Source organism: Parus major, chromosome 15 (genome assembly GCF_001522545.3).
Source record: "Parus major isolate Abel chromosome 15, Parus_major1.1, whole genome shotgun sequence".
In the NCBI taxonomy this organism is placed as follows: domain Eukaryota; kingdom Metazoa; phylum Chordata; class Aves; order Passeriformes; family Paridae; genus Parus; species Parus major.
The window spans coordinates 8,941,906-8,964,341 of NC_031784.1; positions in this window are offsets into that span (position 1 = coordinate 8,941,906).

Consider the following 22,436-nt stretch of genomic DNA (forward strand, 5'->3'; position numbering starts at 1 on the left):
CTCAGCCCTGCTTTTGTGAGAATATGAGTTAGTTTTTAGATGATGGGAGTGTTCTCCAGTTCCTGGTTTTCCCCACTGTTGAATAGTCATTATTACCCACAAAGCCAGGAAAGCCTTGGGAGGAGTTTCTAGGCTGATTCCGCAGGACAAGAAGCTTTGTGACACAAACAGCAGTGGTGAGAAAACTGAACCATGTACAGCTCTTGTAGCTGCAGTGTGTGTTAGAAACTGAAATGACCAACAGGGGAAAAGGAAATTAAGAGGGCTTCCCAAAGTATATGTGTATTCCTGCACCTTAACTGTGGATGGAAAGTGCCTCAAGCCACCTTGGTAGAAGTTTTGAAGGAGTGGGGACTGTGGGCAGAGCAGAGCTGAAGGTTATGTTTTACTCCTGGCACTACTAGTCATGGGACTAGTGACATTTCCACATACATCAGGAGGGAGTTTGAGGCCCAGCTCTGTGTTAGAGGGTGGGAGTCAGCAGTTCCAGAGGGAGGCAGTGCCTGTGAGCTGCAACAGTGTTTTGCTGCAGGTGTTGTGGCTATGCTGGTGGCACCTCCCTAAGCCATTGTCTGTGGAGCAAAAGAGATACTATCAGTGTATCTTGGCTGCTCGTGAGGGCTGGGGACATTTTCAGTGGGGTCTATGTGAGGAACCACATCAGTGGGGCAGGGAAGAAGTGCTGAGTTAGGCTTGTTTTCCAAGTGATTACCTAAGCTGGGCCTCAGCTACTGCCTCCTGCCTTGGACAGGGGGATGATTCTTTGTGGAAGAAAGACTGGGGGAGATGAGATGGCACAGAGATGACTGCTGTTTTCAGGAACTGAAGGCCCCTAAAGCCTCATCCCAGCAAAGATGGATTCACTGAAGCAGCTGTACACCTTGTCACATCTTGTGTGAAGGCCCACATCTACCTGTCTACTAGATATTCAGCTGATAGGATAAGTGATGTCCCTACAGTTTAGCCGAAGCTGAAATTCCTTGAGGGGCTCAGAAGGCACAGTTCCAGCTCTGCTGCAGTCACTCCAGGGCATTCCATGACTATTTATAATGGCCTCTGTGGGTTTACTACTTTACAGATTGTAATGCAACTCACTGCCATGGGGGAGAAAAATGCAACACTAAAGTATGACATGCTGCCCTTTGGCCATCAAAACGTGTGGTTTGTGTCAGGCTGTGAGGTGGAAGTGTCTGGTTCACAACAGTGATTTCAGGGTGTTTTCCTGCCTCCTTCTCCTCCTGTTTTCCTCTGCTGTACTATATTCTAGCTACGATTCTGTCCTTAAACATAGAAGCATCTCTGTTGTGAAAAATCAACTAAAGCTGTGCTTATAAAGACCAAGAAAGTGAAAGAATGTATTATTCCATATGCTCTTGTTTTTAACCCCTCCTCTGATTTCAGTCAATAATATACAGATTTTGGCAGAGGTCAGAGACAGATCTTCATATCTTTGCTTGAAAAGTGTTTTCAGTTTGTCAGTTTTATGTTTTGACAACAGAATCAAGATCCTGAATTTTCAGAAGAGCTCAACACTTGACGAGTGGTCAGTGTAGTTTGCTCTTTTGAAACCCAGGACTGTGCCTCCTGATAACCACAGAGGACTTACCTGTACAGCTAAAGGCTCACATTAGAACTTTTAAAAGTGCTTGCTTTGTTTAGGATTAGGCAAATTTACAAATGGCAGATCAATAATTTAATACCTTCTTAAGAAAGCTGATAGGAGTAGGATGCTGAAATGCCCTCTCTGCCTCCAAAAATTATTCAATAGCCCTGTATCATTTGAGTACTGTTGAAAATCCCATTCTGAATCCTAGTCTTTGCTCAGCTCTTTTTTTGCAGTTGGACAGAACTCTCATTGACTGTAGTGGTAGCTTTTCTTGAATAGTCAATTTTTTAAGCCTCTTCTCCAATAACAAGCCTTCTAAAAGTGTACTGAAAGCAGAAACCTGTCTGAAAGGCACTTATGTTACATCTAATGTAGGTATACCATGAATTTGGTCCAGTATATTCCACATTCTTGTACACACAGTCTATATTATTAATCATTGGATTGTGTGTCAAGACTTGAGGTTCTTGAATTTCAACCTAAGGATATGAGTTACCAAACCAACCAAGCAAGTGAAAATCTTCTAAGTTATTGCAGGAAATTGCCATCACTACCAATTTGTAAGGAGTTTCCTGTGTTCTTGTTAACTAGTTCCTTTCTGTACCGTATATTTATGCAAAACAAAATCTGTCTGTGCAGTGTTTGGTGTCCCATCAAAGTCATGACTGTCGAAGTGTGACCTGTGTGGTGCATATCTGTATTCCACCCCCTTGGAGAATATCTTCAGATATTAGGGAATAACTGCTTTGCTCAGTAGATTCAAGCTGTCCTATTTTAATACCTAGGGAAATAGGAGGAGTTTGGATTTGAGCAGAACAGTGTCCTAAAGGAATCCAAAGTTGAATAGATAGAAATTTATTTGGAGGGTGGTGTTTTCTACTTAGTAAACCACTGAAACTTCCTGGGAAGAAGACAGCATCTCAAAATCCCCTCATTTTTTCCAGACTGTTACTTACACAGGTGCTGATGCAACTCTTTCAGTTTATTTATTTTCCCATTATTTTAGGTGCAATAACTTACTTTTTTTTCTGATTGAGGCATTTACTGTGGAGAGCAATTCTGCACACCCTCATTATCCTGCTGGCACTGTGGAAGAAGGATGATGTGAGACCCTCTGAGCAGATACAAACACTCTTGTGGAGGGAAGGTTGAATGACAATGTTCAGACGGGTGTGACTGAATGTCTGCAGAGACATGAGCCTTCCCTGGGCCCAGCCAGCCTGTTTGCTGCTGCCATTCCACCCTTCCATTTTCCAGGTTGCACAGCTGAGCTCAGGGACTGTAAACTACATTTTGAAAGTTGGTGAGTTCTCCCACCTAAATGCACACAGGAATGGGGTAAAAACCCAAATCTGCTGATGTCCTTTACTCTGTGTATCACTTGTACGTAGGCTCAGATAAGTTGAATGCAACAGCTACTCATATCACTCAAATCCCCTCCAAAACCCAATTTTTGGCATTGCATGACTCTTAATTATAAAAGCACAGAACGCCCCATCTAACTAATTATTTTGAATTGCATACTGAGTATTCTAATAGAGAAAAAAAATTACCTTCTGATGGCCTGGGTGGAGTCCCAGAGTGGGTCAGTTTTCTATTATGTAGGTGTGGGTTGGGGGTTGATGTACTGCTCTTCCCACTTGCAGAATAACAAACTGCTGGGTTGAAATCAATTGTCTGGTGTCCAATATCACATTATTTTAAGGGAGAAGAGGAGGTGGATTTACCTCAGGCCTAGAAACAGCTGAGCTATTTCACAGGAAAGACTGAAATATTTGGAATATGTGTTTTGGCTGAGCTAGAAAGCAGGCCAGGCTACAGAGGAGGTCTGTAACTCTATAAAGAGCAGAACTAGTGGGAGAAAAGAAATTGTAGGGCTACAGAAGGCCTGGTTTCTGATCTAGCTACCTTGTTTTGCCCCTCATAGCCATGACTGCTTTTATTTCTCAGCTTTGTCCTTCTAACTCTTATCAGTGTCCCACTCGCAATGATTGTAAAAAGCACTGGATTTAGTTGAATTGCTTTGCAGCAGCCTGTGTTGGATGTTTTGAGGCACAATTTAATCCTTTGTTTCTGTAAGGTACTAACTAGCTGTTTTCAAATCCTCTGGTGCCACTGGAAAGTGATTTCTTGGAAACTTTTCTGCTGAAAGACAGATATAATTAATCTCAGATATAATCTGAGATATAATTAACACCAGGCTAAGTGCTACTTAAGCACCTGGTGTTGTTTATATTCTGAGTTATACAGGCTTTACTGTTAATTTTGTCATGAGTAAGCACATGTCACTGTCATGTAAGACTTTAGATGACTTTATCCTTGTTATCTTAGAACTTCACTGTTCTGCCTGACTTAGTTAAGGTCTGAATTTAGGAAGTTTTCATTTCAGCTATAGCTATTACTATTATTGCAGTTTTTAAAATATACAGAGGTTGCTGAATGCTAATTAATGTGAGTTTGAAGTTAAATATAAGCACTGAGGAATGTGGGGATGTGTCTGCCATTTGACATCTGCACCAGACTGGATTAAGCTTCCTAGAGTTTTCCTCCTCCTTAGAGATGTTCTTAGATGTGGTGTCAGAAATATTTGCTAAAAAATTCTCCAGTCTGTCTTATGCTGAACAGCGGCATGAAGGAACAAAGTGGAAAAGGGGCATTGAGGGTTAGGATACTGTGGTTATTAAATAACTTAGAAGAATTTTATATGCCTTCTGATGGTTCACACTGAGGCTTTTCTAAGGTCAGTATTTGTTCAGTCTACTTGTAGAGAAAGAGAGCAAAAGGGAAAGAAATGAAGAGCAAACCAGAAATGTATTTCAACATATTTAACTTGTTACTTGATGTCCCTACTGAAAAGGAAATAGGGGAAACCTTGGAAACCCAAGTATTTTTGGCTGTAGTTAAGTTAGGAGCACCCTGGTGAATTATTTTTCCCTTCTCCAGTCAGGACTGTGGCCTGAACTGTAGATCAAAGAAGAGCAGCACTTTGCTTAATCTGGCATTAAAATCTACTTTACCCCAAAGAGACAAGTAGAAAAAGAAATTGAGGCCCAGGCTCCTTGGCAACTGTGAGCTAGGTTGTTCAAATGGTTGGTAACTGTAACAGTTAAAAAGAAAAAAAAAAAGGAAAGATATATTGCTACCATATTGGGAAGGACATTGCATCCCAAGCCAGGGTTGTTTGCTGCTGTTCTAAGGAATGTTCATAGCAGTGCATGGATAGGATTTTGGTATTGCAAAGAATATACGGTGGCCAGCTGATACATCTTCAGGTCTGCTTCAGAAAATGTGTGCTGAAGATGCAAGCAGTGATTTTCTTCTTTGAATCTGTTCTGCATCACATGCTGACTTTATAGCTCTTGAGCCAGGGAAATGTGACATGGCAGGTGCCCATTTGTTGTGCGTGTGACCACACAGCAGACAGTGCCTGCTGGTGACACTGGTGACACTGAGCTCTGCTGCTGTGTTTGGTGCAGAGGCTGCACTCTGACCCTGCATGGTGCTGTCAGATCCTGTGCTGTCACATGCAAACCTCCCAGCTGCTTTGATGGGGGACTTGAAAGCCAGTCCAGGATTCCTGAGTCACTGTTCCTGGTGAATCTCCTCAGTCCACACCTTGCTTATCAGACCAATCTGATATCAGACCAGCTGCTGAGCGAGCAGATCAGTGTTTTGGTTCAGGCCAGTCCAGGTGGGGAGCTCAGGGTGACTCAAATGTGGCTTCCTTGAGGTCTAGAATTTTTGTCATTCTCTCCTCAGAGCCTGTTGGTACAGAAGGAGGCCTGCTGCTATTCCCAGTTCCTGGATCTATGGCCATGTGGTGATCCAAGCCCTGTGCACAGAATCTGTTCCACAGCTTGGATAATTTATGATGTTTCCTTTTCTCTCTGGAGAAAGAGGATTTAGCACACAGCCCCCCAGTTGGGCTTTACTGACAGAAGTGTTATTTAACCTGCTTTGTCTTTGTTCTGGACTGTGTCTTTCTCTTGATAGGAAAAATTACCTTGAGTCACCATTAATCTTTTAGTGAATGTGGAAGTAAAGAAGGCATTGATGACTTTCTTATTTTTTTCCTTTCTGCTTTTTATGTATAGTGCATGTAATTTGTTTTGCAGTTCTGTCCCTGATATTTTCTCTTTCTCATATGCTCTTCCTCTATATTAACCCTTACTTGTGTGTTGCTATTTCCATGTTAGTGTTCACTTTTTTGGAGTTAGTTCAGATCAGAGGCATTCCATTTCCCTTCTGCCAGTTTGCCACTGTACTCTCGGTGTAGTCTGTCCAGAAAATTCCCACCTTACTCTACCTTGCTTCCCATGGGAAGTCTTTACAAGAAGCCAACCTCCCCAGCTTGCTGGCATCTCCTGTTTTGCAGTCCAGTGTCCGTTATTACCTTTCCTCTGACAGAAAAACATTTGAGGTCATGATTCTTTTTCATCCAAGTTACCTTCTGGCTGCAGTGTTCAGCCAGTCCATTCCTGCTGGGTATGAAGGTGTTCAAAGCAGCTGATGACACAGTTCAGCTCCTCCACCTTGTGAAATAAATGTGTTCCTGACACACTGGCAGAGTGGGATGAGCAGCCTTTGACTGGCAGTGTTGCCTTTCCAGAGATTTCCTAGCTCATTTTCCATGAGCTCTGGGCAACTCGTATTATTGCTGTGTGGAGATTTCTCTCAATCACACTGGATGTCTTTTCCTCCCTCTGACATAACATAACATTTCAAATTCCCAGATAAATCAAAACTTTTGCTGGTGGGAATTGCATTTACAAAAGACAAAAGTATATTTGAGCTGCCAACTGCTGTTTGTATTCATCCATGTTTGTGATCCCTGTCGTTTGTTGTTAGAGAACAAACTTGACGTGTGTGGATTTTGATTCGCGTAAAACCACAGAGAATGTGGTGTTTGATCTGAACATCTTAGAGAACAAGGAGGATTTGGTATGTGAACAAAACTCTTTGCAATTCTCTTGGGTAAAGGGGTTTGCACATCCACTCAGAGTGCAGAAACAACAGCATATAACTTAGGTGCCCAATTACACCCTGTGTGTCACCAAGGAGCTGAAGGAGCAGCTCACAAATGCTTCATAGTCTGAAAACAGGCAGATGAAAGCTCCAGCAAAAGGTACAATGCATTCAGGGCAATTGTGTGCTTTAATGCTTTGGGAAACAAAAAAAGGTCTAAATTTGCAGTTATCCCTAAGGAATTATCTGTGAGCTCTATATGCAAATAATAATTTAATCAGCTTATTTGGCTGCCCAAATGGTCACAAAGCTGTAATTGATTAAAAATGATCCTTTTTGTAACAAAATAAGGCTGCCAAATAGAAATGAGATTCTAAGGTGATTCTAATGTGTCCTGCTCTGGCAATGTGATAAGGAGCACTTCTGTAGAAAACTAAAGAATCTCACAGCAAAAGATTTGGGGACTGTTACAGAGAAGTCTTTTCAAACTTTAGGCCAGTTTAGACTGAATTTGGATTTTTTTCTTTCTTTTTTTATCTTTTTTTTTCCCCTTTCATTCCTTTTTATTATTTTTTTTTTCAGTGTATTCATGTTTCCTTGGGACCTGAATGAGGGAGAGGAACTTCTTTTAAAGGCCACATGGCTCATTTCCAATTCTGATAGATAAAGTCAACCTGCTTGGCCCTACCAACAGGAAATAGGATGCTGCCCCTTTAAGCAGACTGTAAGGAGTATGGAATTACGGCTAACTTGGTTTGGAGCCTTTGTGTAAGGCTTTCAGGAAGAGATAAACCATTAATCATGCACAATTACTCTGACCTTGCATGAACTAAAGCCTCTCTGAACACATAAGATTACGGTCTCTGGGGACCTTGAGACACTGACACGATCAGCTCGTCCGAGGGCATTGGAAACGGCTGCACAAAATGGCTGAAAGCTTGGCCTTGCTTTCCTTCCCTTAAACCCGAGTCTGTCTTCCACCCAGGACAGGGATTTATCCACCTGCTTGCTGTGCAAACTAAGGAGAAGTCGTTTCCCTTGTGCCAGGCTTTGAGTTCACGAGTGGAAATGATGGCAGTGCTGAAGAGAGTAAATTACATTTGAATTTTGAGATGTTTTTTAATACTTACTGAGTTGGAGCATTTTACACTTATTTCTACCTTCTCCCTTGGATATCCTCTTTTTCTCTGGGGTTAGAACAGCTTGTGGTACAAATGTTATGGTCAGTGGCAGAGGTTCTTAGGTAGCTCAGCAGTGTAATTCACTTTTACTATTGTTACTCCTTTTCTGGTGCTAGCCTCACCTGTTCTAATTAGATTTTAGATTATGATTTTCAGGGTCAGTTACATTCCCTCTGCTAGATTTGTTTAGGATTTCTTTGACTTCTTAAACTCCTTAAAGAACCGTGTCCCACACACCTACTATGATATACTTTCCTCCGTCTCTTCTTTTTCCAACCTCTGGCACTAGCAGAAATATGTAAAATAATAATAATAATAATGATGATTAATAAGCAATTAAGCATTTACTCATCAAGTAATTATTGATTTTAACTTGTAATTTTTCAAAATTAGGGTGAACTAAAAATTCATACAAACAGTTGCAGAAGCACAGCTAACTGAAATGCAGTTTCTTGTTTGTTTGATCCTTCATTCTGTGTTTGATCCCTACAGCTTCATTCACTTATCAAGTTTATACTGCTATAAATATTCTACTTACATAGATGATCATTTTATGTTATTTACTGCAATGTGACACCAATTTTGAACTAATTTTACATTGCTATAACTATCTTTCCTCTGTCCACTGAAGTAACAAATTTCTGATTTTTTAGAGATGTGGTTTTAAGAAGATGGAGATGGCTCATCCTGCATTAAAGGACTGGACAGGGGATTCCAAACTAAAATATGGGTCCAGTTCTGACCAGCACCTTTGTGTTGCTGTGTAGGAAGATGGGTAAGTCCAAAAGGAATAAATATGGTCTTCACAGAGGGAATGATGCCGAGAATGTGTATTAGGAATCCCTGAAAAGGGGTTTTGAAGGTAGAATCATAGCACTGAAGAATGTCCTGGAAGGCACCCACAAGGATCACTGAAATCAAAAAGATAAGCATAATTAAAATACCACAAGGACAAGGAAGCAAAGGAATTGCTTTACCAGGTAAGATCTCTGGTACTAATGTCATACTGGTGGTATCAGGACATCAGTTGCTCTCTATTTTATAAGGAAGGTTTCTCCAGATTGTTTGCTGCAAGCCTTCTGCACATTGTCACTGAGTTTTTTCATGGGCTTGGTTCAAGGGTTTGGTAACAGCTGATTCTGTTTTGTATCAGAAGGATATTAAAAGGCTCCCTGTTCTGTTAGGCATTGAGGATGAGAGCCTGGTTTGAGGGAGCTGTCCAGTTCTTGCTGGAGAAGACACACTCTGTGCTGCTCTTCTTCATGGATCTTTTATTGAGTTTTTTCCCTTCTTTTACATTTCCCACTAATGTATTGTAAACATGCAGCCAATGGTTAAAGGGGTGCTCTAAGTTCTAAGAAATATACTGCAGAATGTAAAGTCGCTGGAAACAGAAAAAAACTGAGACAGCGTGGTGCTCACACTGTCCTGATTGTGGTGCTGTAGGGCCACAAGCGCTCGTGGCATTCTTGGGCAGCTTGGGCCAGTTTTCAGAGAAGTGTGAATCCCAACCCTGCTCCTCTTTTAGGAAACAGGCTGTGGAAGGAATTGAAATTAGCTGTGAGAGGGAAAAGGCAGGAGCTTGCTATTAGGATGGGATGGGAGTCTGTGCTGCAGGAGCAAAAATCAAACAAAGGTAGATTATTGTCTGATGTAGCCCATCTGACATTGATGAAGTCAGCATTAAAGTTGCATCACAATCAGGCTTGAAGTGAGCAGTATCGGGCCCACATTGGTTTTCTGCTTTGTTTTTAATCCTGTTGCACCTTGTTGTGACCAAAGATGTGGAAAGATCTATTGTAAGAGGTTTTTAAGCAGAGCAGTTCTTTACTTGAAGGAAAAAAGACAACCCACTGCTTTTTGGGTTCAGTCCAGGTGTGCATTCTATATCTACACTGCAGTGCTGTCAGTACAGCTGTATAGCTCTTCCTGAGGCAGCTGTTAACAAGTTGGCCTTGATACTTCTCTCTGTGCTGCCAGAAACATAATAGATTCCATGTGTGCCTTCTCCAAAAATATTATTGACTCTGCCTCTTAGTATACTCCTAGGAGTACTGATGCTCACTACCTTAAAACTCCGTCAAAACTACCTCAGCCATGTGTATTCAACCTGTCCATGCTTTGGACTGAAAGGCTGGGTGTTTTCTTTAGTTTTAGATTTGATTTTACAAAATCTAAAACCTGATTGAATGGCTTCTGCAAGTAAACGTGTCCTGGTTTTACCATTCTTCATTTGGAATCTGAAAGGCTTTGTTTGTTTGGGTCTGAGATAAAAATGGACAGAGAGACAGTCAGGCAGCAGTTATCTGTGTAGATTATTCTCTGCTGCTGGCAGTCCAGGTGACTCAGTTAAAGCAGTGGAAGAGCTGGCTGAAGGCTGTTCCATCCTAATAGGGGAGAGAGAACTCCAGGGGTTAAAGGCAAGAGCATCCCTTTTATAATTAGGACAGATCAGAAGTGGAGCAAAATGTTCTTGCAGCTGAATCAGCTGCCCTCTAACCAGCCTGGAGTCTGGAGCTGGGGCCTGATGGACACTTGTACAGAATGCAATTTAATCTGTAATGGCTGAGGAGGACTCCTCAAAGTCTGCGGCAAATGGCAATTATTGTCCCTTTTTGTCACATCCCCCCAAACAAAACAAAAAAAGAGGAAAATTAATGAAAATAACAACAGGGAAGGATCCTAACTAGCATGCCCTGCCTCCCCCTTTCTCTTTAAAAATCCTCTGCAATATAGTGACTGAAATGAGCTGCCCAGTATAATAAAATCTCTGGAGCACCAATGTGAAACGAGAATTCCTCCCCCACACACAGGCACACACACCCCTGCTCCCTAATGAGCAGGGAGACGCCAGCTTGGGGGCTGCAGCCAGTGTTAAATTAGCAGAGAAGGCCATCGAAGTGGGCTGACTCCAGCGTAAACTGCCTTAAGTGTCTGTTTATTAAATCACACCAGCGCTTAGAGTCTGCCCTGCTGCCACATCAGAGCTGTCTGAACACAGACAAACCCAGGCCAGTCCCGGGGGAACCTGGCCCAACTGGATACTGGTGGTAGTAAAGACAGGGGGAGGAGGGAGCAGCCCTCACCAACAGCCCCTCGTTAGGCTCCATCATGGGTTATTCTTCTAGAGCAGAAAGTCCTTTATTTAGGGTCACTGTTTGCATTTGTAGCAGTGGGGAAACCATAAAGTTGTGTTCCCCTCTCCTTGTTAGGAAGCAGGAGTCAAGGCAGGCATTTGCTTACTAAACTGCTGTGTCTGAGCGTGGAGAGTGGCTTTCCTAAGTCAGTCCTTACAGGGAAGTGTTCCTTCACTTTCAACTCAATCTTTCAGTTACAGTGGGAGAAGGTTGTTAATACTGAAAAATTTTCTAAAAGGATTCCCCAGTCTAGCTAAGCCTTTGGAAATAAAAAATTCTGCTGGACAAACCTTAAGTTATCATATCAAAGGAGGGAAAAATCAAAATGCTTCTGTATATTTGCACAGTGGGAGGTACAGTGAGGGCTTGTTTCCAGATGGGATTTCTACACTTGCCTGTTAAACAGTACTGTTACATATTCTGCAGTTAAGGCATACAGAAGAGAGAGTCAAGCTGGAAACCTTGTTCTGTAAGTCAGGAGACATCACTTCTATTGCTGCTAGTTCTGAAACAAGAGCCCTACTACATTCCCTTCTTTCTCAAGGACTGCTTTTAAACACAGTTGGAGCCAGGGCTTCTGGTTTATGATTCTACTGCTTACATTTCCAATGGGCCTGCCTTGGTCTCTGCTCTGTGCTTCCAAGGTAAGTATCCTTTTTTGCATAAATCCCCCAAAATAAATCTTCAGGAGAAGTGGATGACCCTCTCATCCCATATGGAGGCATAGAATGGAGTTTTGGAAAAGTGTCTGAAATAGCTTGTTCTCATGAATTGCATGGGCTTGCTGAACAGCTCTTAAATTTCCCATCCTACCACTTAGGCTTGATCTTTCTCTGCAGTGAGATTTTGAAGCTTCAAACAAGTTTCATCCATGTGTTGTCAGGTGAGGATGTTGAATGTACAGAATGTAGCTCCATTTAACTAATTTGTGGGTACTTCCATACTTGCGTTCCTTACTCAGCCTGCTGGTTTATGTCTTCCATGAGGGATTTTTGCTGCTCATTGGCCTCCAAAGGCTCCATTGCAGCCCAGATGCCACTTTCAGTGAAAATGGGTTTGGAGTCATGGTCAAGCATCCTTTTGTGAGGTGGCCTGTTGACACTGGAGAGGAGCAGCAGTTGAGCCAATTTGTATGAGGAAGGAGCCATGTAAAGTTTAATATGAAGTGGTTGGTTTAGCTGGCAGAAAGGAGAGGTGGGCTGTTTTCCATTTCCCTTTAAAATGTCAAACACTAATAGTCTCTTCCGATCATCCTGAGATTGCCAAATAATTGACTCCTGCCTACAGCAAAAACCTCCCTGATCCACAAAGCAGGAAGCTGATGACAGCAATTGCCTGAACGTGTCCAAATTAGTCAACTCCTGGCAACCCCAGCAGGGTCAGCAGTGGCAGCCCAGGGGTCGCGGGGCAGCAGGAGATGGAGGTTGGAGATTGCCCTGCTTCCTGTGCCCTCTCATGCCTCCAGGACATAGAAAAGACATGAAGGATTCCCAGCTGGAGCAGCCAGCACCTGAACTGTGTGTCCAACAGAGATGTGTTTATCCAGAGAATCTGCTATAAATTAGCCAAAGCAGGGGCTTAGGGGCAGAGTGGGGAAGTGCCTGCCCCTGTGAGTGGTGGCAGAACACGTGTGTGTGGGGTGAGCTGGTGTCACACAGCTCCTGCTGAGTTTTCTCCACAGTTTCCCTGATCTGTGGTATAGGACTGACCTGTGTACAGCTTGCTGGGGTCTGTCCCAGGGCTGGATTATTTTTTCTGTAGCTTCATTTGTTCTCCCACATCTGTGCAATTGATTGTAGGAAGATGTATGGACATAGAGTGTTTAGGAATATGCACACAGCCCTGGAGCTCAGAGAGGAGCCAGAGAAGAGTGTTCGCCAAGCCATTCCTGAGCCTCTTCAACACATCCACTTACATGTGCTGGGTGGTTTGGTTTTCTAAAGTGGTAGCAGTAAGGCAACAACCTCTGTCCCCATTCCCCCCCTCTCTTGCCTTTGAAAGGACTTCAGTGTGCCTGTGACTTCTTGAAGGCAACTCAAGCATTTAAGGGTTGTGGCCTTTTCATAAGATTATTTTAGGACTCAGAGAGAGGACAGAGGGAGAAAGAGAGAAGCACTGTCTCAGAGCTCCCAAGCAATACCTCTGTTGTTACAGGCAGGATGAGAAAGTTTTAAGAGCAGGCTCTTTGTGTGCTAGCCTGTATTCCTGTCTGTGCTTCCTAAAGCAGAGGAGCAGGGGACAGGAGCCTGCCCTGACAGCTCCCTGAGCTTGCTGCTGCAGGTCAGGACCTCTGCCCGGGGAAGGAGCACTGCCTGTGGGCCTCCCATGTCTGCTCATGGAAAGCCTGGCTGGATGCTCTGTCACACTCTGACAAAGGTCACTTTTACATCCCGTCTTCTAAAAGGTCACAGCATGACCCCAGGTGCAGGAGAAGAGGAGGAGGGAGAAGGCAGCTTTCTCCCTTTTTTTTTTTTTTTTTTTCCTTTTTTTTTTTTAATTTGGTACCACTGCCTGACAAAATATACGTTGTCTTTGCTCTTGTACTGCCCCCTCTCTCGACCTCCCCTGGCACTTTCTCTTCCTAAATGCTACACCATAAGCTCTCCCTTGATAGGTTTCAATGGCTGGTTACTGGATTTTCTCCTCTTTATCCATTTTGTCCCCTCTGCAGAGCTGTAGCTGTTGTCCCTTGATGAATAAGCAAACACTTCTAACCTCACTGTGCCCTCCAGATGTAAAACTCTTTGTGCACAGTTCTTCACCAGAGCTTGTATGAGATGCACGAACACAAACTGCTACACAGATAGTTTTTCCTTCAAGGGCTGTGTGGAGGGAAGGTACCAATCCTTTTCTTATTCATCCCAGTATATAGCAGTAAATGGATACATCTCTTGAAAACTACCTTCCCTTGCTCCTTTTTGGCAGTGATTGCACAGGTCAGTGGGGAAAGGAGGACAGATGCTCAGGTGCCACATACTGCTGCAGAGTTGTTTCCCAAACTAGGATTTACTGAACCAGCTAGAGGATGAAAACTATTTGTTCTTCTTGACTTAAGTAAGGCCCAATGGTTAACAAGACATTTATGTGAAACCCATAACGCTTACAGAACTAGTGTATTTAATTGCTGGGCCATCTTCCCAGCATGATTTGAAATTTTTCCCTCTCATAGAATTTGCAGCAGCAGTGGAATAATTTTCTGCATTTTGGATGCTAATAGAAGGGATAAATACAGGGGGTTTCTTGGTCTGCTCATTTTAATAATTCGTTTCTTAAGGGCTGGAGTGAGATGGTGAACATGATTCTCTGGGGGCTGCAGGGACTTGTCACAGATGCTGGACAAGTCCTTCAAACAGCAGACATGGGACATTTAAATTTCAGAGACACAGTTGACTTCATGAGGGTGATAACTTGATACATGTTATTTTATTTACGGCATTCATTCTTCACACAGAATTTCCTTAAGATGTTTAAGTAGAGATATAAAGAGTTAGAGAATCAGAGAGGAGTCTCTTCAGAAAACATACTATACCTCTTGAACAGGAAACAGCCTGTCCCTGGCTTGTCTTTGAAAAATAGATGGCCAAGTTTTCACTTTAAAACGTAATGATCTGCATCTATCTTAGATCTCTCTGTAAGGGATTTTATTGCTCACATAGCTATGTTTTTTGAGCTAGTGTCCTTTAATAGAGGTACTTACTGTGAGCCCAGAGAAATTAAGTATCTCAAGACTGTCTTTCGGTTGTGCTAATACCCTAAAAAATCCACATCTAATTCCTAGGATTGCAAAGGAAATTGATGCAGCTTGCAGACTACCCACCAGGCCAGTGTACCTGTTCCTGACCTTTAACTAAGCAGATCGATGGAATTCTTTGTATTGGCCAGACCACATGAAAGTCAAAGTCTGTGGAGAAGCAGAAGTTGTATAAGGTCAAAAACTAGGTCATGGCTGAGCTGGGAATGCCAATGAACTGGGCTACCTGTTGAGCAAAAGAAGGAAGAAGTAGCCATGATGAAGAGTACCCAAAGGTGGTTTTCCAGGTTCCCAGTCAGAAAGGAGACTGTTCCACTAATTGGGTCTTAAAAGGTCTTTTCTATTCTGTTTAAATTCTTACAATATGCCCCTCACTGAGATATGAGGGTGTCTGTCTAAGGATGTCTCTCTTTTCATTCTTTTCAGCAGTGTTTGTTTTCCTCCTTCCCCTTCCCCATTCTTTGCAGGTTCGTGAAGAGCATTCAGACCCCATGAGGGGGTCTCTACAGATCTCCTAAGAAGATTAAGCTCTCTGAATATTTCATGCCCCTGATTGACATCTCTTGAGGACCTCTTGTAAGCCTGGCGCCCGTATTCTTGTTTTAAAAAAAAAGAGAGGGAGACAAGAAAATCACATCCACAGAAAAAAATTGATCCTATGGGCCCGACCTCTGCTGACAGAAGGCACTAGACAGAGGCAGCTTCTCCGGGACATCTCCCCCTCCTTTCCCTCCCACCAGTCTCTACTGTGAAATAAAAGGAAGGTAATGGGGTTTTAAGAGGCAAGGAGTAGGCAGAGGAGGAGGGGGTGGCTGTGCCCCGTCCCCTGAGCCCCAGTGTTGCGGCTGCTGGTCCCTCAAGAGCCATTGTGTGCCCCTGTCCCCGCTCCCGTTCTGTGCAGAGCCCGACCTTCCCTAACGAGCTGCGGGCCGAGCCGCCGGCGCTCATTAGGAGCTGAGCCGGCAGCCAGCCCCGCGCTCCCCGTTCCGCCCCATTAAGGGCTTGCCCCCGCTTGACAGCGGGGAAAGGGAGCCGGCGACCTGTAAATTCTCACCAGGCTGCTTGAGAGCCTCCCTTCCCCCTCAGTCAGCCCGCAATAGGCAACTGAGAAGTTTCTCCTTTATTTAGAGAGGCAGGGCCAAGCAGATCTCCTCACATGCTGGGTTTAGGAGACATTCCTTGGTGGAAACAGGGGGATGAGGATTAGGGGGAGAGAAGCAGAAAGGAACAGCTCTGAACCCTTCTTACAGCTGGAGCAGAGTTTTGCTTCTGTAGATACCAGTATTGGACTGCAGTGTCCTGTGTTCCTCTGCTCCATGCCAAGAAATTGGCACAGCTTCCTGCTGACAGATTTATGGGAATCATTCATGGTGCTGGGGATACTGCACAATTATGACCATGCAGATAAATGGAATGGTCACTGCTGAATGATTAAGACTCCACCAGCTTTTGCAGTACTTTAACCTTTTCCTTGCTCAAGACTCCAGAGGTGCTAAACCTCTGTTTAAACCTCAATTTAAAGTCTCCTCTTTGATGTTAGACTTGCCTTCTCAACATGATTCATCTCTATTAAACTTGAATATCCTTTCAGTGTTTCTGTGTGGGGTATGACTGGACACTCCAGCAGTGATACTTTAGACCATGTGAGTAGGGGACTCACTGGTATTAAGATTTATAGAGAGCTTGATTGTTAGGCCACAATATTATCACCCCCAGTTTCGTACTTTTGTCATTTGTTGTTCCGGGCACTGCCACCCTGTGCCCTACCTGTGTGCCTGGGTAAGCTGGGCAGACAGCAAACTGTTCCAGAACAGTTTCAGTGGGTTTGGAGGAATTTAATTCTCTCCTACTGAAATGAAAAGATGGGACATGGACTATATTTTCATCTTCCCTGTAGCCACTGAAATGAAGTGGAAAAAACTAGACAGACTTCCTCATAACCCTACCAGAGTCAGGAAGATGGAATCTTACATCTGGAGAACTATGCCCACAGTTTTCTTGTAGTGGGTATAGTCTCTATAGACAAAATCCTAGATCTAAGGTCAGTGAAACCCTTTTTAAAATCCAGTTCTATAGTGTAAAGCTTTCCTGTCTGGTTCCTTAAATCACTTCCTCTACTCAGCTTCTTTGTCAGGCTGAGCAGAGCAGCTGAGAATGACAGAGCCTGGAGACAATGCTACCCTTGAGCCATTCCCAGCTTCTGACATGGTTTGCCCAGTCTCTCTCATGGACACAGAGAAGGAGCTTTTCAAAAGTGACTGAATGCCTCCCATCCTCTCATCACTCCTCTTTCAGATGAGCAACAAATGAAGCAGGGAAGACTGAAGGTCATTTTTCTCAGTGGCAATCTGCTGGCCTTCTCACAGACTTCTGCTTCTCATCTACCATGCTATCTCATCTGTAATTAAACTAGAGATGGTTTTTCTGGAAGGAATCTGCTGATGTTTGGGACTAATGGGGTGTATTCACTACAGAGCTCTGAGGTATCTTACCTGCTTTGATAAGACTAGCACACAAATCACACATGCTGTGCTTCTGTTCTGAATGCTTTGGAGGAGCCTGTTTGCCTCCCTCTTCCATTTGCAGAGACTTGAGGGAGAAATCCTTTCCCTGACTTAGAGAAGTGGGGTGTAAATGAGCAGGCAGTGAAAGCATCCCTCAGTGCCTCAGGAGTACTCTGAAGATCCTTGTGCACTTGTGTTGAAATGGTCAAGGAGGTTTTTCTGTCTTTTTCTCTTCTACTAACCGTGGTGCCATGTAGAGCTTACTGATAATATCACAGTTTTCTAGACTAGTCCTAGGAAAATAGACCTAATCTTCTGTATCTAGACACCTGATACAGACCAACATATTGCTCTGCAAAGCAGTGCTTAGCTCCTACAGAACTGTGGAATAATACAAGTTGGAAGGGATTTTTGGAGGTCATACTATCCAAACTCAAAGAAGAGGGGGAGAGCAGTTAAGAATCCTGTTCCATCCTTAATCCCATACAACCATCTTTTCCCATTAGGGTTTCCAGGAGTCAGCATTGCTGCATCCTGCCAGCCCTCCTTGCTGGAGTGGCCTTTCTGCAGTGGCTGTGGCCAAAGGAGGCTGTGTGACCTCTGTGTGGAACTGTGGAACAGAGGTGGGCTGGGTTTGCTTCTGGAGCCTCAAAATTGGAAGTTCATGGCACTCATTCAAGTCAAAAACTGCACAAAGCTATAGTGCTGGCTATGTTAAAAAGTGGTTAGCACAGTAACAGAAGGAGAAAACTTAGGGTTTTCATAAGGAATAAAAAAATAGTAATGGATAAGCTATGCTGTTTTTAGAAATGCTTATCCAGGTTCAAAACCAGAGTGAAATTTAAACTTGGTTTGTAGGGTTCTGAAATTTCTGGATAATTTTTTCCATTTTAATTTATGGTTAGGAATAGAACCAGAAAGACCAAGATGCCTCACAATTTATCTGAGCATTTGGAGTTGTGAGCCAAAGTAAAAATGTACTAGAAATCACAAACAAGTTAATAATTTCCTCCAAGGTCTGGAGCCCAGTTTTGCAGAGTTGGGAGGTTTGCTATAGTTTGCAGTTAGACAGCAGTCAGGAGTGGGTCAAAACCAGGATCTGGGGTGGCAGGGAGGTCTCTGTGACTGGGGCCCCATAAAGGCTTGAAGATTTTCTCCCCATCAGGTTGCACTTGTTGCTCTAAAGAGGGTAGAGCAGGTTGGGAGAGTCACTGCCTTTGTCTTCCCTCATAAGAAGAGATTTTTCACTGGATGTTATCAAAGGTCTTAAGAACGTCCCTTTGTCAGAGGGAGTGAAGATACCAGCAGAGAGAAACACTGACTTTGTCATCCAAAAGTGAGTTTTTCTATAGGAAAATGGATCCCATTTATGTTTGCAGAGACCGTGTTTTGCCTTGAAAAAGCTGGCTAAATTTGGAATTGAAATCCATGACACATTTTCATTTGGGTAGACAGAGATTCTAGTTTAATCCATTTTGCCAATAGTAAAAGCTGCAAATGTACTATGACCTAATGCAGTGCCAAGTGTAGGTGTTTGGAAGTGTATGGGGAGGAAGGAGTTAAGGATTCTGCTCCATGAGCCATCCACAGCAGGGAATGACCCAGTTTAAAAGGGTTAACAGTATTTGGTTTTTCAGAACTATTTGTTATATCAAGTTAGTGCAGCAGAGGTCACCCAGGTCACTATGCCTCCCCCTTCCCTCTCCATCCCCAGCCCCTGCTCCGTTCCTTGTTTCTCCTCTAATCCGATGACCTCAGACACAGCTCTTTCCTTATGATGTTCTTGACAGCATCTTCAGACAATATGCAGCTCGACGCCAGTTGTCTTTCCCTTTTTCTCCTGTCCCTCAGGAGAAAACCTGGGATGCTAAAAGGCACTTTGTGCAGTGGGGAAAAGCCTCAGCAATTTGTTCTGTGGTTTTTGGACAAGAGTAGGTCAGAAAACAGTTTTCCATGTCTGTGCTCTGTTAGCATGGCTGTCTTTTCTTCAGTGTGTGTGTTTGGGTGTTTTTCTCTATTTTGTGTGTGTGTGTGATTAAATTCTCATTTATCCACTGTACATTCTGGTCTCTTCCATCATGATGTCACTGCCTGTGACTTGCTGAAGCTCAGAGCAAATGCTTTTTGGGAGTCCAAGTTAACTGTTTACAAATGGGAATGGAAAAGTTTGTCTGGAATTCGTCCTTGGGTTTAGAAACCAAGTGAGGTCAGATTTGCTACTCTAACTGAGAGTTAAATACAGAAAACCTTGCTAAGAAGGTTCTCATCCTCATTCCTCCCCTCTGACCATCTTCTACCCATCGAAGCTTCTCTTAGATTTGTTTTCAAAGGTACTGAAGGCCCACAGAAAAGCAGAACCTCAGGTGCTTGGTGTCTTTATCAGACTAGAATTAGGCAATGACTATTATGCTTGTATGTTTTTTCACCTTACCAACATCATGATATTAACTTTCTGTCATACCATCCACAGGGAATGGGATACAAAACACCCTACCTGATATGAACCCAGGAAGTCTCATTTTCCTGCTTCCTCAGTTACTTCTTTCACCGTGTTACTCCTTCTCCTCTACCTGTGCCTCTGACATTCAGTTAGTTGATTTTTAATTTTAAGAATGTTCCTTGCTTCTGATTTTATTTTGTTGCTCACTGTGCAGCCAGAGCTAGAGGAGTTACACTTGCTGCTGGGGGTAAACTTAGTAAGGTGTAAAGGACTGGTATTCTCCCTCTGCTGTGTGGTTTGACTGCTTTCTGAGGGGTGTGCTTTGCTTTTCCTAGAAAGATGGCGTAGTGTAGTTCTCGATGTCCTAAACCTCCTGAGGGAAGTGAATGGTCACCAACAAGCTGCTGCTGGTAATGTTAAAGCTGTTTCTTGCAGCCTTTCCAGAGCTGGGGAACTGCCAGACCTCAGCGTTTTTAACAGATCTGAGGGATCAGTGAGAAAAATGCCTGTGTAGATTTGCTTGAATTGAAAAGCAAATTGCAACTCAATTGTGTGTGGCTTTCCTTTGCTTCTTGGTCATGTTCAATTACATAAGGGTTATTAGTGTGAATGTTAATTAGAAAACAAAACTTAAGTCTTTTGCTGGAACTTTTTTATACTATGAGAACATCCAATTCTATTTCGTTCAGTCACCAGAAATTGATCAGGAGAGCAGAGCTTTATACTCAAAGTTTCATGTAACTGGTAAAAGCAAAGTTCAAGTAGTACTTTCCATTGCCAGCTTTTTCAATTCCCAGCTTGCTTCTCTGTTAATGTTACGAAGTTGCTTTCCCAGTGGCATGACCAGTGGCACTGGTAGCAATCAAAATGATTATTGTGAGTTGCTTGCTGTGCTGGAGGAATCAGAACAAATGGCAGTTCTGCACACAGTGTATCCTGGAGTGGGACTGGATGATCATTCTGGGTCCCTTCCAGCTCAGAATATTCTGTGATTCCTTGGAAAATTAGTTGAAATCATAAAAAATGTTGGCTAATGAACTTCTTCAGCTGAGCAACAGATGAACCTTTTGCAAGAAAATGTGTTTTAAATTTCACCTTCTTTAATCTTAGGTGGAACATTCCTAATGTTTCATGTTAGCCAGGATAGTGTAGGTATTGAAGCCAGTATCTGTATGTTTCAGAGCTTCCATCCAGGTTCTCTGGGAGGGTTTCAGATCTTCCCTCCGGCACCTGCCCAGATGTTTCCAGATTCTAGAGAGTCATAGCATTGCTGTGTCATTTATTATGCAGTTCTCTCACCACTGGCCTCAGCACTACAGGTTTTTGGAAGCATGAATGTGATGGAGAAAGGGAGTATCTGGCGGCATGGAACATTTTCAAGTTTTTGTGGTTGTTTTGTTTTCTTTTTTTTTTTTTCCTTAAAGAAAAGGGCAAGACCCTCTCCCGTCATTGCAGCACTCATTTTACCCACCAAGTCATCTAGGCCGAAGGACACTGTAACAGAGACATTGCCAGGAATGGAAGATGGACGGTTTCTGTAGCAGGGAAGAGAGCATCAAAACAGGAATGGAAATTGGCAGGAGGAGCTTGGAAAGGCCAAAAGTTTCCAGCTCAGAAAGACAGTGAGAGAGGAAGTCAGTAAGTGCAAAAGGATTCCCTCTCTCCCCACTTCTCAGCCCCCACCCTCTGTCCTTCCTCCACACCCCACCCGGGGAGATGGGAGAAGAAACTTGGCAAGCCATCTTGTCGCCAATCAATCTGTGGTGTAACAATTAGCACTTAAGCAGCACTCACGCTAAACACAGGCTCAGAAAACACTTACAAAGGAAAAGAAAAAAACGCTTAAACCCCAACACAACAACAACAGGGGAAAGCTGGAACAGATCAATGCCACGCCAACCAGGAGGCACCTAATACCCCATTATTGACGAGGCCGATAGCGCTTTAAGTGTGTGCTCTCCATGCTGAGCAATTAGCGGCAGGACCAGTGCGGTGGAGGCAACTCCAGCACAAGAACGCACCCCCCGCTGCCCAGCGCTTCCCCCAAGAGGTGTTTGATGACAGCTTCATTTGTTAGCGAGATCCCAATAGCTGCCGGCGCCGGCATCCTTTCCATTACGGAGCAGAGTGCGAGGGGAGCTGGGCAGTGGGTTCGCTCCCCCCGCTCCCCCGGCCTGTGGTAACAGAATACAGTAGACACGGAGTCTGTCTGTGCACTGCCTAAATTGATTGTAATGGCTTTCTTAACGTGCTGAAAGAGCCGACTGTTTTCTCGCCTCGAAGAAAGGCTGGAGGAAGGAGGAAGCGACTCCAGCGGCTGTGGCACAGTGGATGAAAGTAAACTTTTGTTTAGTAAAGGCCAGCCGACTGCAGACTGTCTCTGGCCTTTCAGCTGGCTCTCAGCAACACTGTGTTTGAGAAGAAAGGGAAGAGGGTAGAGAACAAACTAACAGCTTCCTGCCTTGGCTCTCGCTCCCGTGCTAGCCCTGCTCGTCTGGCAGCACCTCCCAGAAGCACGCTGGAACCTCTTCAGGCAGGGAGTGTGGTTCCAGATGGTGCCTATAGGATAAGGCTTTCCAAGGGAATTCATGCATATGGACAGTAGGACATATGTGCTTTTAAATGCTTGGCTAGGCTGAGGCTTACCTCAAAAAGGTGCGCTGAGCTCCCATAACAGCATAAATTAAGCCAAGCCTGGAGAGGATATGACCTTCTGAAGAGTATCCAAACAGCATCTGTTATTGATAAACTGTGTTTATCTGGAAGCCCAGAGCCATTCTGAGACCTCCCAAGTGGAGAGATGTGCCCCATGTCAGAATGTCTGAGCAATCAGATAAAACCATCCATCAGTC